We start from the raw sequence: 14,711 nt of genomic DNA on the forward strand, positions 1-14,711 counted from the left end.
ATTTACAGATTTGGAAGTGAAGCACCCCATTGCTTAGTGCTGAGAGCTCCATGGGACTGAAACCTGGTGCTTTTGGTGTGTCTGGGTTTGGCTTGAGTGGATCTGGAAAGAGCTGGAAAGGACCAGTTCTTAAGTAGGCGAGTGCCTACTAAATCTTGGAGGTTGCACTTGTAAGAAATCTTTCACAGTTTGCATAGATTTAGATTTATCTTTCATCTTATTTAGAACTTCTTCAGCCTTATTGCCAAACAGACAGTCCTGATGCAAAGGAGCATCCAACAATTTTGCTTTAACATGATCAGGCAGAGATTGCTCCTTAAGCCAAGCATGCCTTCTAAGCACAGATCCAGTAACAGCAGCCCTGCAAGAGGCCTCTAAAGAATCAAAACCACATTGCAAAGTATGTTTTCCAACTTGTTCAGCTGAATGCAATAAATCTTGTAAATCTTTATTTTCCACACAGTCAGAAATCAATTTTCTGTTTAAGAAGTCCCATGATATGCTGTTGATATTTTAGCATATGAAATTGATAGTTTAAAGCCCTGATTGCCAAGGTTGCAGAAGTATAAACCTTTTTACCCCATCTATCCAGTGCCCTGGAGTCTCTAACAGAAGGGGTAGGATTTTTAGCAGTAGAAGCCTTAATGCCCTTGGGCCACTGAGAAATGGTTTCTGGGTCCGCAACAGGATTTTTGAAAAGGAATTTGTGGGACTCGGGAACCCTGCGGTATCTGTCAGGTTTACTAGGAGCAGGAGGCAGGGAATCAGGGGCCATACTGGGTTCTGAAAACACATCAACAATGTCTAGTACAGGAGGTATAGCCAAAGGCCTATGCTAAGGAAGAAGGAAATCCCTAAAAAGAAGTTATGTACTCATCATAATGTACCATGCTGGTAGTCCATATCACCCTTCATTTTTACATATGGGTTCGGTGCTGATCCTCGGCTCCGACTCGGCCGATTTTCAAGCTCGAAGACTTCTGGTTGGCTAGTGGTTAAGCAGGTAACCCATGGTGCACCAGTGCAATCCCCAGATCTTGTTTGCTGCTCGCTAGAAACAGAAAGAAACCCCTAACCAACAAACCAATACTTAAGGGTCACCAACAAGAAATTTGAAGTATTACCTCCAGATCTTCCAGGATGGGGGCAGGAGGGCGGGGGTTGGTAAAAATGAAGGGCGAGATGGACTACCTACATGGAACATTATGGTGAGTACCATAACTTCTTTATGTTAGGTAGTCCAATCTCACCTTCATTTTTACATATGAGACAGCGTACCTATCGCCTTATTCTTGGGTGGCTCATTGGAAGATACTCCTGAGCACTGTGGAGCCAAAGGATGCCCTACCCCTAGAAGACAAATCCAACTTATGAGTAATGAAGATGTGAGGGATAGCCCACGTAGCTGCTGCACAGATATGATCAATTGGTACTCTGGCAACCGAAGCAGGACCCAAGACTTTAATCAGGCCGACTGAGGGCAACCTGCCAGCAGATTACCCAAATGTAATGACTGCAACAGTGAAACACGAACATTCATTGCTTCTAGATCCTGAGAATGTTGACACCATAGGCTTTTTAGATACCACTGCAGTTTCCTCATATGCAGTCTTGCATATGGAATTAGAAGAATGCAGGAGGCCACGAATCCCAAGGTTTGTAATATTTGCCTTGCAGATAGTAGGGTTTTTGTGTCCACTTGTTTGAAGTAGATTGTTAAATAAATTTGTTTCTCTGGTATGAGGTAAGCCATCTGGGAAGTTGTATTTAAGCTTGCTCCTTGGAAAATAATTTGTTGACAGGGTATCAAGTGTGATTGCTTTACGTTTATGGTGTACCCCAGACAAGTCAACAACCTTTGAACGAAGGCCAGATGATTCAAAAGTATGTCCTGGCTTTCTGCCTGAATTAAACAATCGTCCAGGTATGGATATATTTGAACATCTTTTTGCCTGCAAAATGCAATTACTGGGGCTAGGCACTTTGTGAATACCCTGGGCGCAGTAGATAAGCCAAACGGCAGTGCAGAGAACTGGTAGTGATTGCAGCCTGCTTTGAAGCGTAGGTATCTTCTGCAAGATTCCCTGATTGGGATGTGCAGGTAAGCCTCCTTCACATCGAGTGTTACCATCCAGGCATCTTTTCCTAGCATAAAAAGCAACTGTTGAAGAGTCAGCATCTTGAATTTTGGAATCACCAAAAAGGTGTTTAGAGTAGACAGGTCCAGAATAGGACACAAAGAATTGTCTTTCTGGGTACCAGGAAAAGTCTTGAGTAGAAACCTTGTCTTTTTTCCTCTTCTGGTACAGTTTAAATAGCTTTTATGTTTAAAAGAGAAAGTATTTGCTTTTGAGCCTCTGCCCATTGATATGGGGGTAGATCTGGCCAACCTTTTGGCTTTGGTAACGTGTGGAAATCTGTATCCTTGGGACACTATATTTAAAACCCATTTGTCCTGAGTAATGAGTCCCCAATTTTTGGCGTGCAGACCAATCTTTCCCCCTAAAGGAGCATTCAGTTGAGAAGTGCTTGGAAGCTGTAAAATCAAGTAATTGAGACAGTTTTCCATAGGGGGGAGTCTTACTACTCCCAGATTTGGGAGCAGAAGCCCCCCACTGTTTAGTCTTGTGTGTACCCTGGGACTGAAACCTGCGGTTTCTGCTGTGCCTGGGTTTGGCTTGAGAAGACCTGGAAAGGGCCGGAAAGGACCAGTTCTTAGAGGGCCAATGCCTGCTAAATCTTGGAGGCTGAACTTGTAAGAAATCTTTAACAGTTTGCATAGATTTAGCCTCATCTTCCATCTTTTTAAGAACTTCCTCAGCTTTGTTGCCAAACAGGTGGTCCTGATTTAAGGGAGCATCCAACAGTTTAGTTTTAACATGGTCAGGCAAAGATTGCTCCTTAAGCCAAGCATGCCTTCTGAGTACAGACACAGTGACAGCAGCCCTACAAGAGGCCTCTAAAGAATCAAACCCATATTGCAAAGTATGTTTTCCAACCTGTTCAGCAGAATGCATTAAATCTTGTAATTCCTTATTTTCAGCACAGTCAGGAATCATCATCATTTTCTGTTTAAGTAATCCAATAACATGTTGTTGATACTTTAACATATGAAACTGACAGTTTAAAGCCCTAATGGCCAAGGTTGCAGAAGTGTAAACTTTCTTAACCCATCTATCCAATGCCCTGGAGTCTTTATCAGAAGGAGTAGGGTTCTTGGCAGTAGAAGCCTTAATGCCCTTGGGTCCCTGTGAAATGGTCTCTGGATCCGCAACAGGATTTTTGAAAAGGCACTTGAGAGTCAGGGACCCTGTAATATCTGTCAAGCTTTCTGGGAGCAGGAGATAACGAATCAGGGGCCAAACTAGATTCCGAGAAAGCATCAACAATGCCCAGTATAGGGGGTATAGCTAAAGGCCTATGCTGAGGTAGCAGTAAGAAATCCCTAAGCCTCTTTTTTGAATCAGAAAAATCCTGGCTTTCCCAATGGAAATGCTCTCTAAGAGTGTGCAAGGTTTCACCAAAGGAAAAATCCTCTGGAGGAGAAACAGAGGGAATAGAGTCTTCTGCATCGGAATCCTCATAAGTAGATAAGTGTACATCCAAATCATCAGAAGAATCAGAAAAATCAGAATCCTGGTCAGAAGAATCACAAACTCAGTCCTAGGTCTCTTGGAAGGAGGAGGCTGGCTTCCCCTGATTGAAGTTATAAGATCTTCAGCCATCCTTATTTGTTTTTTAGGCATGCAGGCCTGAACATGTGGCCTGGGCGTCGGTTTTCTAGGCAAAGTTCGAGGTTTAGGCCTTGAAGAAGCAGGAAGCGTCAGTTCGATATGCAAGTCCATAGGCCTGAATACACCCTCAGAAGTCGGTGCCTGCACAGTAGCTCCGGACCCATACAAGGTAGAGACGTCTGCAGGTTCCACAGCTGAAACATCTCGTGGCATACCGGACTCTGAATGGGTCTCAGCAGAGCCCTGCGAGTCAGAAGCAGCAGGTATCAGGGGCTGCGAAAGCACCTCACCGAGTACCGGCGAACTGGCGACTGGCTTGTCTCTGTCTTTATCTTTGTGATTTTTCGTCATACCAGTAGTCGAATGGCTTACCAAAGACATTTCTGGATAACTGAACTGAGAACCGAAATATTTAGAGGCAAAGATATACCGACGATGGACAGTGCGTTGATTAAATAAAGCACAAAACCGACAGCAAGGTACATCGTGGTCAGGGCCTAGGCAAGGAATACAGTACAAATGAAAATCTTTGCAAGGTATTTGCTTTCCACAAGTAATGCAATTATTAACTTTTACTGACATCGGTAAGGAGCAAGAAAAATTTTCCCCAAAGGGGTACTTAGCTTTAGTTGAAGACTTTGGTTCTGAAACTCGAAAACGAACATTTCAGGAGTCGGCCGACCGGTACTTGCGAACTACTACTGCTTTGGGCACCGCACGGCAAGAAAGACTGATGTAATGGCGTCGGCTGCATGTTTTATTCCCCTGACGACCTGATGTCATGGAAGAAGGGACAGCAACTGACGCAGGACCCAAGACATTGTTAATCAGGCTGAATGAGGGCTACTGCAAGCAGATAACCCAAAAGTGATGACTGCAACAGTAAAACACAAAGAACATCAGACAACCAAATTACATTAAAACAAGATATTTTTAAGAACAGTTTGGACACTTATGGGAAAAACTGTTTTGGTATATTGGCAGGCTAGAAATGCATTAATGCCCGTGATTGAAATATTTGTATGTATGTGTGTAGAAAACATTCCTCATACTTACGCAATTAGTCAGAACAAACATACAAGTTTGACAATTCAAAATTCTGAAAATCAAAGCTGCAAAAGTATACATTTTTCCCATATTTCCCAAAAATGTTCCCATCCTCATCAGAAAGAGTGGGATTAGAATTAATGTATTCAGCAGCAGTGTGATCAACTACAGCTAAAGATTCTGAGTCGGGTTTGGGAATAGCGTATAAAAACTTAAAAGACTGAGGAAATGTGTACATCCTTTTTAGGGTCAGCTGGCTATCAGGAAAACTGCAGGCAGTAACACACACATTGTCTAAATCAGACAAAACTGAAGAATGGGTTTGATTGCCTATACAGCTCCCTTCTGAGACATGGCAAAAGAAGGAAGGATCACTGTGTCCAATGGTTGTGAGTGCTGAGATCAGACTGTTTTAAGGTACCACTGGATTTTCCTCATAGGAATTCTGGCTAAGTGGAGCACTGGGGTAGAAGCCGCCATGAACCTCATAACCCTTAGAATCCTAAGGATCTCCTTTGCCGAGCATTGTCTGAGAGAGGCAAGGTTGTGCAAGTAGTATGTAAAGCTCTGCACCTTTTCTTGAGGTTAAGAAGGCTTGCATTCGCTTTGTCCAGCCTGCAGCCCAGAAAAACTATATCCAAAGATGGTTGCAGGGAGGATTTTATGTAGTTGAGGGTGAACCCAAAATAAGACAGAAGGGTAAACTGGAGGTGATGTTTGAGAATGAGAAGTAGCTTGGAGTAATAGGTTGTTTACAGAAAAATATGAATGCCCAGAGTTCAGCGGAAGGCGGTCATTGGTGCTAGACAATTTGTGAAAAGGAGGTTTCAAGGCCAAAATGGGGTTGAACCTTGAAAGAAATCTATCCATTCCTTCTCTCTAGAGGAGAAAGAATGAGGTTCAAGCCAAAGTAACATGCTTTGCTTTCTGATGCTTTTAAATGGCTGTGACACCTGCCTGTATTAGGCATGGTATATCAATGCCCTCACACTTCCCTGGGATCTCTTCCTTAACCTGGATCTGAGGGATGCCCTCTGGTCCCTCTGGTATGATGATTCACATTTCACCTGTCTGTGGAATCCTCAGCCATACTGGCCTCCAATGAGATCTCGGTAGAAGGCATGTCTCGTAAGTGTATGTTAGAACACAAAACTCTTAGTTATAAAATAACTTCTGAAGAAGACAGTGATAAAACAATTATTTGAAAATGGAAGGTTTCCTCCAAAAGGAACTTTTCTGCCCAGCAAAGGAACAACACAAAGCCGACCATCAATCCTCAAAAGCCAGAGGAGTGTGCTATTTTGCGTCAATAAAGCTCTGAAAGGATTGGAGTCCAAACTGGTCATCTCAACTTGAGTTGCTGTACAGTCTGGGTGCATGGAAGGTGCCCTGAAGCTTTGGAAGCTGGCTGGTTGCTATATCCTTGGCAGAATATAACCCAAATAAAGCTATGCAGTAATAATAAATCTGATGAACATCTGCAGTATCAGCAATATTGTTATTATACAGAAACTTGTGTGAATCATGTACCCTGTAGGATCTGTCACAACTTTAGGAGCTAGAGACTGAGAACTGATGGAAGAGAAGCTGCCAAAAAGGCATCTTCTAAGATCTCAAGCACTGGATAACAGATTTGTGAATATCCATGTGGAGAAAGTCAAAATATCTTAATTGTCAGAAAATTCTCTCCCCTTACACCTGAAACTTATTTCATCTTAGAAAAGATATCTCCAGAGGAAATTTCCTCATATGAAGATATGAAGAGTCGGAGTAAAGAGAATCTTCACATTTGACTCTATTCAAATGTGAGGGGATTTAAGAGGCATAATTCTAAGCCTTCTACTTCACCATGGTCCTCTTCTTCAGAAGATTCCCTTTTCTCTTTGGATGGAAAAGAAGAAATAGTTTGACCAAGCTGTAAGGCTAAAAAATTTTAATAATTCTTAAGCAAAATCTAATCAGTAATAAGAAACATTACTAAAATTAGGAGGGAAGAGATAAATGTTTTGTTTTGTGGGACATCTGCCTGAGGCTTCTGTGCTAATGGACAGACATTCACTCCCATAATCCTCAATCACTTCCCTCACAAGTATCTAGTGTACACCTCCTTCACACTCTAAAAATAATGACTCTTGATTCAAGGGAAATTACAATTAAAAGAATGATAAAGAGAAATAAGAATGGCCAATGGATACTGACATGAATTTTGGCACCACAAGGCCTTGATGAATTCAGACATGCTGGGGGTTGCAAAAGTGCCTCAGTGGGATCTGCAATCTCAAACCTTGAAGAAGAAATGAAGTCTCGATAAGAGTCTGCTTCTTTTGGTGACTTACCCCCATGCTTTTGGATGATAAAGATGAAATGTATAATAGCGAGGCAGGCATCAAGAGACAAACTTGTTCTCCAAATAGTGGTCAACGGTCCTAAAGTGGCTTCTTGTTTTGGTGCACACCCCCCCCCATGATCTGACAGAACTTCCCACTATATTGTGCATCTCTATACAAAACAGACAACCAACTAGAGTAGTACTCGCTATAAAGAATTTAATCTACCAGTCACACCTTCCCTTTTTGAGGCAGACAAACATTTGAGGGGGAAAACAGAAATTATATAGGAAAAGAAAAATCCCCCCATGGGGTACATCTCCATCTGATCCTCAGAAGCTGTAACAGACAAAAAAGAAAACTGTTTGCAACTTTAAGTTGGAATACAGAAATGCAGCAAGAAAGTACTGAAAATGGCATGGGCGGATGCCCTTCTATACCAACACAGATGTATGCCCTGTGGGGGTAGGATGCTGAGCTTTTACAGGCTAGTTGAATGGATATGGCCTTTGTGGGGGAAGTCTCAGAGGTTACAAAAACTGAAGCAGTGATCTTTGTGCGGGAAGCCTCAGATGTTACAAATACTGCAACAGTAATCTAAAAAAGAACATATCATTCTCATCCCTTTCCCACCACAAATTAGGCCATAACACCAACAGTAACCTGCAGAAAAAGGACAATTTAAGACAACTTATCAACTATGTTTTTCAGATGTGGGAGGAACTGGAGTATCCAGAAAAATCCGTTAAGACATATATAAGGAATTGTACCACCACACAGGCTAAATACCTCTTACTCTGTTTCATAATCTACAACCTGCTTTTTGTATTCGAGTGTAGACGGAAATAAAGAATGATTGGATCTCTGATCATAAAGTTATGTATATAAAACATGAATGTCAAGACATTAACCTTGGCAGTGCAGCAGAAGAGTAGCTTGACAGATAAATCTTGACATCCTTGATGAGAACACAAGTTATAATCAGAAACCCAGTTCTCCGTAGTGCAACCTTTATCCAAAATGTGCATGAACTATGAACTACAGGAAAAAAGTGCAACAACATGAAGTGTTTTACATCTTTGAAAGAAATACACACTGTCCTGCCAAACAGACAGGAATGAATGGCTTTTAAAGGCAGTTGGACAATTTGCTTGGACATTTTTAGTTTAAAAGGGTGGCTGAGTAAAGTAAACTGTTAAAGATACATTATCCTCTTGCTGCTGTACTGTAATGGCCAACACTGGCTGCTGCTAGTTTCCAGTGTATGACTAGAGTATAACAGTATTTTGACATATGCTTAAAAAAGTTTACTAAACCATTTCCTGATTTCAGAAAAGTGCTTAACAAGTCTTTTTCTCAATTTCAAAGTGCAATCACAGCAAGCCACACACTACAAAACTTGTCAGCAGATGAGGCATAGGTTTAGCTACCCAATATGCTTATTTCCTACCTAATGTATTACTTGCAAATTTTTGTTACTGTAAAGTACAGAGAGATTAAGATACAGCTTTTCACTGAAGCACTATCTTATCCAAGCCACGACAAGACAGCATTCATTTGGTGTGCTTTCAACTAACATTTTTAAAAACATCTGGACTGGAATGTAACTGCAAGATCTACTAAGCAGTTGTTGTGTCTTTCAGCTTATCCTGGTCAGGGGTCGCCACAGTGGAACTCCGGTCTGTTAATGTTTGGTAGTGGATTTTTACATGCTGAGTTACCAGCCCTGACGCACAACCTTCAAAGAAGGCACGCCCATTCACGTGTGCCTCCACACAGAAGACGCTCTAGCTGAGCATCGAATGGGACAACGTCTTGCTGTGAGGCGACAACACTACTGCAGCACCAAGATCTACTAAGCAGAAAGAACTCAATTCCTTTACTGAAACTATTTCAAGAATTCAGAACTGACTTTTGTGATGAAAGGATATGTATTGATATATGCTGTAGTAACAGTACCAAATAAAAAAAAATCTGGTAAATTTTGACTAAATTTACAAGTTTATCCCCACTCGTACATTCTGAAGCTAAAGGTAAAACAGACCTTTCCACTAAAAATGTTGTTTCCTTTACTACTGAAAGGTGCATAAACAGCACTCTCATGCTGATGATGGCAAGAACACAGCCTAAGGAAAAAGTCTCCAAATATGGCTGAGGGAATGAACAAAGTACAGTTTTGTACCTACCATAAATGTAGATGTTAAGAGTGCTAATACAGCTGCAGTCATAACAGATGGGTTCTCCTGCCGTCAGGCGGGTCCTCGGTCAGCCGAATTCCAAAGTCTAGGTCCGGCGTCGGTTGTTGTCGCTTCTTCCATGACGTCAGTGCGACAGGGGTATAAAGGAACCAGCCAACGCCATTTTCTCCAGTTTTTCTTGCCCCAGATGTCAGGTGCCCCCAGAAGGAAGGCAATACATAACTTTGTGTAATAATGCAGTGCAATATAATCAAAATACAGTAGTTGCAAGCAAATACATCATAAATGAATACCCCAATCAGGTTGTATGAGGATGTGCTAGCCGATAGGCCTGTCCCAAGAGGGAAAGGAGGGAGGGAAACCTGGACTGCAGCTATTAGCACTCGAACATCTACATTTATGGTAGGTACAAAACTGTACTATGTTCATTGTGCATACAGCTGCAGTCATAACAGATGGGTAGAATCCCAAAGCTAAGAAAGGGGTGGTAGGCAGTAGGTGGAACTAGGAGGAGCCAAAATGCCCTGTAAGACTGCAGTGGCAAAGCCTGCTCTAGATTTGGAGTATAATGGTAGGTTGTAGTGCTTGGAGAAGGTATGCACAGAACTCCAAGTGGCTGCTTCCAAAATATCCTTGGTAGGAACTCCTCTGAGGAAGGCTGCAGAGGTGGCTGTGGCCCTGGTGGAATGAGTTCTAATGCCTGTAGGTACAGTTTTGCCATGAAAGGAATAGCAAAAGCGTATGTGGTGGGCTATCCATTTTGAGATTGTCTGTTTGGAAATTGGCTTTCCTTGAGCTCCTACCGCATAGGCCACAAAGAGCTGTTCTGATTTTCTGAAAGGCTTTGTTCTGTACAAATAATAATGCAGTTGTCTGTGGATGTCCAAGGAATGTAGTAATCTCTCCCCTTTGTTTTGAGGATTAGGATAAAAAGTAGGTAAATGTATGGCCTGATTTAAAGCTACCCTGGATACCACTTTAGGCATAAAGGACGGGTTGGTTCGTAAGGAAACTCTGTCCTGATGGAAGATGATAAAACGCTGGACAGCCATGAGAGCCTGTAGTTCTAAAACTCTATGAGCTGAGGTGATAGCCAGAAGGAAAGCTGTTTTCCAGGACAAATATTGCAAATCTGAGGAGGCAGCTGGCTCAAAGGGAGGCAAGGTCAGTTTTTCCAGAATGAAATTAAGATCCCAAGCAGGTATTGGTTGTTTCCTTGGAGGTCTTAAATTCTTAGCCCCTCGGAGGAACTGTCTTAAGAGAGGGTGAGAGAATAAAGGTGGATCAGTGCTGTATTCTGCAGAAATGGCTGAGGCATGGATTTTGATGGAGGAGAAAAAGTCCACTGTTTAGCAGTTCAGCCAAATATTATAGTATTTGAGGTAAATTCAGTTTTCCAGGGTCCTGGCCCTTTTTCTCATTCCAGACACAAAATCGTTTCCATTTTGCGGAGTAAGCTTTTCTAGTTGATGGCCTTCTGGCCTCCAAAATGACATCCTGCACCTCCTTGGGGAGTAGGGCCTGCTGTGATGCTAAGGAATCTTCCATGCGGCTAGATTGAGTGTTTTTAACTGACTGTGAAGAGTTTTGAAGCTGTGCTGAGTCAGAAGAAGAGGCATTAGAGGCAGGGTCCATGGTGGGGAATGCGTCAGGCTCCTCAAGAGTGGGTACCAGTGTTGCCTTGGCCAGTCCGGAGCAATGAGGATCATCTTTGGTCTGTCTGCTCTGGTCTTCAATAGAACTTTAGGCAGCAGAGGAAGAAGTGGGAAGGCATAAACAGTCATTGATGTCCAACTGAAAGACAGAGCGTCCACTCTCCAGGCCTTTGGATGGAAGATCCCTGAGCAGCATTTTGTCAATTGATGATTTTTGTGGGAGGCAAAGAGATCTATGTCTGACCTTCCCCATTCTTGGATTATTTCTGTAAAAACTTTCGGATGCAACTTCCATTCATGTGGATCTGTCATATTCCTGCTTAGGTTGTCTGCCAGCGTGTTTTCCTTGCCTGGCAAGTACTGTGCTTGTAGTTCCATTTGTAAGTCCATGGCCATGTTCCAAAGTGACATGGCTAGTCTGCATAGGGGGTAAGAATGTGTTCCTCCCTGCTTGTTTATGTACCACATAACTGTGGTGTTGTCCGTTCTTATCAATAGTTGACCTGGTTGTAGAAGGTCCTTGAAAGCTATAATAGCATTTATTACTGCTAGCATTTCTTTTTGATTGATGTGAAGGTGCTTTTCTTTTTGGGACCATTTGCCCTGAATGCACCGATCTGTCATGTGCGCCCCCCAGGCATAGTCCGAGGCGTCTGTTGTGATGACTTGATTTGCTTGAGGCTTGCTGAATGGAAGACCTGTGTTTGTTTGACATGCTTGGGCCCACCACAGAAATTCCTTTTGCAGACATGGAATTAGTGGTATTATTGTTTCCAAACTGTGGCTGTGTTGAGAACATATGTTTTTCAGATACCATTGTAGTTTCCTCATATGCAGCTTTGCACATGGGATTAGTAAGATGCAAGATGCCATGAATCCCAGGGCCTGCAGGATTTTCCTTGCAGTCAGCCTGGTGCAATTTGCTAGTGTTCTGAAGTATTGAATTAGTTTGCCCCTGCTTCTCTGGCGTGAGGTAGGCCCATCTGGGTATTTGTGTCCAAATTGGCACCCAGGAAAATTATCTTCCGAGAGGGTATTAGACTTGATTTCTTTTTGTTGACTGTGTATCCCAGAGAGTTCAATAACATTATTACATAAGCCAGATGTTTCAGAAGAGTGTGCTTGCTGTTCGCTTGGATCAGGCAGTCGTCCAAATAGGGATATATTCGTATCCCTTGGAGTCTGCAGTAGGCAATTACTGATGCCAGGCATTTCGTGAATACTCTGGGCGCAGTAGATAAGCCAAAGGGCAATGCAGAGAATTGATAATGGGTTGAACCTGCAAGAAATCTGAGGTACCTTCTGCAATTTTGTCTGATTGGGACATGCAGGTATGCCTCCTTGAGGTCCAATGTTACCAGCCAAGACTCCTTGCCCAGCATGGGAAGAAGTTGCTGTAGAGTGAGCATCTTGAATTTTGGTACGAGCAGAAATGTGTTTAGGATGGATAGATCCAAAATAGGTCTCCAATCTTTTCCCTTCCTTGGCACCAGAAATAGCCTGGAATAAAACCTTGACCTTGTTCGTGCGTAGGTACCTCTTGAATAGCTTTCATGTTTATGAGATCTGTGATTTGCCTTTGTGCCTCTGCCCTTTGATTGTGAGGCAGGTTTGGCATGCCTATCATTTTTGGAAGGGTGTGAAAATGGAATTTGTAGCCACTGTTTATAATGTCCAGGATCCATTTGTCCTTTGTGACAATATGCCAATTTTTTGAAAATAATGCCAGCTTTCCTCCTAAGGGGGCTGCCATTTGAGACCTGGTTGGCATGCAAAGGGGAAAGTCATTGGGTTTGCTTTCTGAAAGATTGCGAGTTGTCCTCACCACCTCTTTGTGTAGGAGCTTGCCATTGTCTGCCTCTATATGATCCTTGGGAATGTCCTCTGCCCCTCGGGCGCCTGTATCTGCCTCTCTGGGGTCTGTCTGTGGCAGGAAAGGACCAGTTTTTGGAAGGCCAATTTCTACTAAAACGTGGGGGTTGAACCTGTAGAAATTCTTTCACAGTTTGCATTGATTTAGCCTTTTCCTCCATTTTCCTTAATACCTCCTCAGCATTAGCACCAAATAGTACATCCTTTTGAAGAGGGGCGTCTAGTAATTTAGCTTTGACATGATCAGGCAAGGCTTGTTCCTTGAGCCAGGCATGCCTACGTATGACTGATTCTGTAACAGCAGCTCTACATGAGGCCTCTAGAGCATTAAAACCACATTATAAGGTATGCTTACCCACTTGTTCTGCACTATGCATCAAATCCTGCAACTCCTTCAAGTCTGGTTGTTCAGGTTGTGACATTTTACTTTTCAATTGTGATAACAAAAACTGTTGGTATTTTAGCATACGAAACTGACAGTTTAAGGCCCTCATGGATAAGGTAGCCGAGGTATATACCTTTTTTCCCCACCTTTCTAAGGATCTGGAATCTCTCTCGGAAGGCAATGGATTTTTAGCAATGGAGGCCTTAACTCCATTGGGGCCCTGTGAGATGGTTTCTGGGTCAGCAGCATGGCTTTTGTATAGAAATTGGTGAGAGTCAGGGACTCTGTAGTACCTGTCAGGCTTAACTGGAGCTGGAGGTAGAGAGTCCGGGTTAAGGCAGGCCTCAGAGTAAACATCATCTAGGATGTCCAAGACAGGAGGTATAGCCAGAGGCCTGTGCTGAGGAAGCAAGAGAAATTCCCTGAGCCTTTTCTTGGAATCTGAATAATCCTGGCCTTCCCAGTGGAAGTGTTCCCTTAAGGTATGCAAAGTTTCCCCAAATGAGTAATCCTCAGGGGGGGATACAGAAGGGATGGACTCCTCCACATCAGAGTCTTCAAAAGGGGAGTAAGAATGTTCCTGATCATCAGAGTGCTCTGAAATAATGGAGCCCTGATCACAGGAGGGGGAATCTTCCTCCACTCTAGGCCTTTTGTCCGGAGAGGGCTGAGAAACCTCTGATAAGAGTAATTAAATCCTCAGCCATTTTAAGCATCCGTTTCTTGGGCATGGGGCCTGGAGATGGGCCCTGTGTAGCTGGTCTCAGAGTGCATGGTTGCTTTAGACTTTGTGAAAGCCTTGATGGAGAAAGAAGAGGAAGGTCTGAAGACACCTTGAGTGGAGGTGGACCTGTTCACATTCTGAGTTTCAACGCCAAGAGTGGCTTCGGTATCAGTAGTAGGGGGTGTGGGCCGAGGAGCCTGCGACCTCAGGCACAGGAGACACCGTCAAAGACAGGTCGTCGGTAGTCGGGGGCTGCGTAGGCACCTCGCTGAGAACCGGACCACGTGTAGTCGGCTTTGGCGTGGTGTCGGTAGAGGCCGCGGACCTCATGTGTCGGTCCTTGTCTTTGCGTTTTTTAGACAAAACCGGAGTCGGAGTATCCGACGACATAGTATAGTTAAATGCTTTCCCAAAATAATGCTGGGCGAACTCCGTCCGACACTTAATAGTGCATTTGTTGAATGTAGCACAAAAGCGACAGACCGAGACGTCGTGGTCTGGGCCTAAACAAGGTATGCAGAGGGAATGGAAATCCTTATGCTGTATTTGCTTCCCACAAGAAATACAATTATTAACTTTGTCTGACTTCGGTCTGAGGCAAGAAAAGTTTCCCCAACGGGGTACTTAGCTTTTAAGACTACTTCGGTTTCCAAATTTTCGTAATCTCAGGAGCTGGCCGACCGGCACATGCGAACTGCTTCTGCTTCAGGCACCGCACGGCAAGAAAGACTGGAGAAAATGGCGTCGGCTGGTTCCTTTATACCCCTGT

The 14,711-nt window shown here is 43.3% G+C and overlaps 1 protein-coding gene across 1 annotated transcript in view; it reads right to left on the reverse strand.

The window, feature by feature from the left end:
• RNF121 (ring finger protein 121) overlaps positions 1 to 14,711 on the reverse strand; it is a 658,308-nt gene that overhangs the window by 353,321 nt on the left and 290,276 nt on the right. The gene's annotated exons all lie outside the window — the stretch shown is intronic.

Source organism: Protopterus annectens, chromosome 5.part1 (genome assembly GCF_019279795.1).
Source record: "Protopterus annectens isolate FY-2018-M chromosome 5.part1, PAN1.0, whole genome shotgun sequence".
Taxonomy (NCBI): Eukaryota; Metazoa; Chordata; order Ceratodontiformes; family Protopteridae; genus Protopterus; species Protopterus annectens.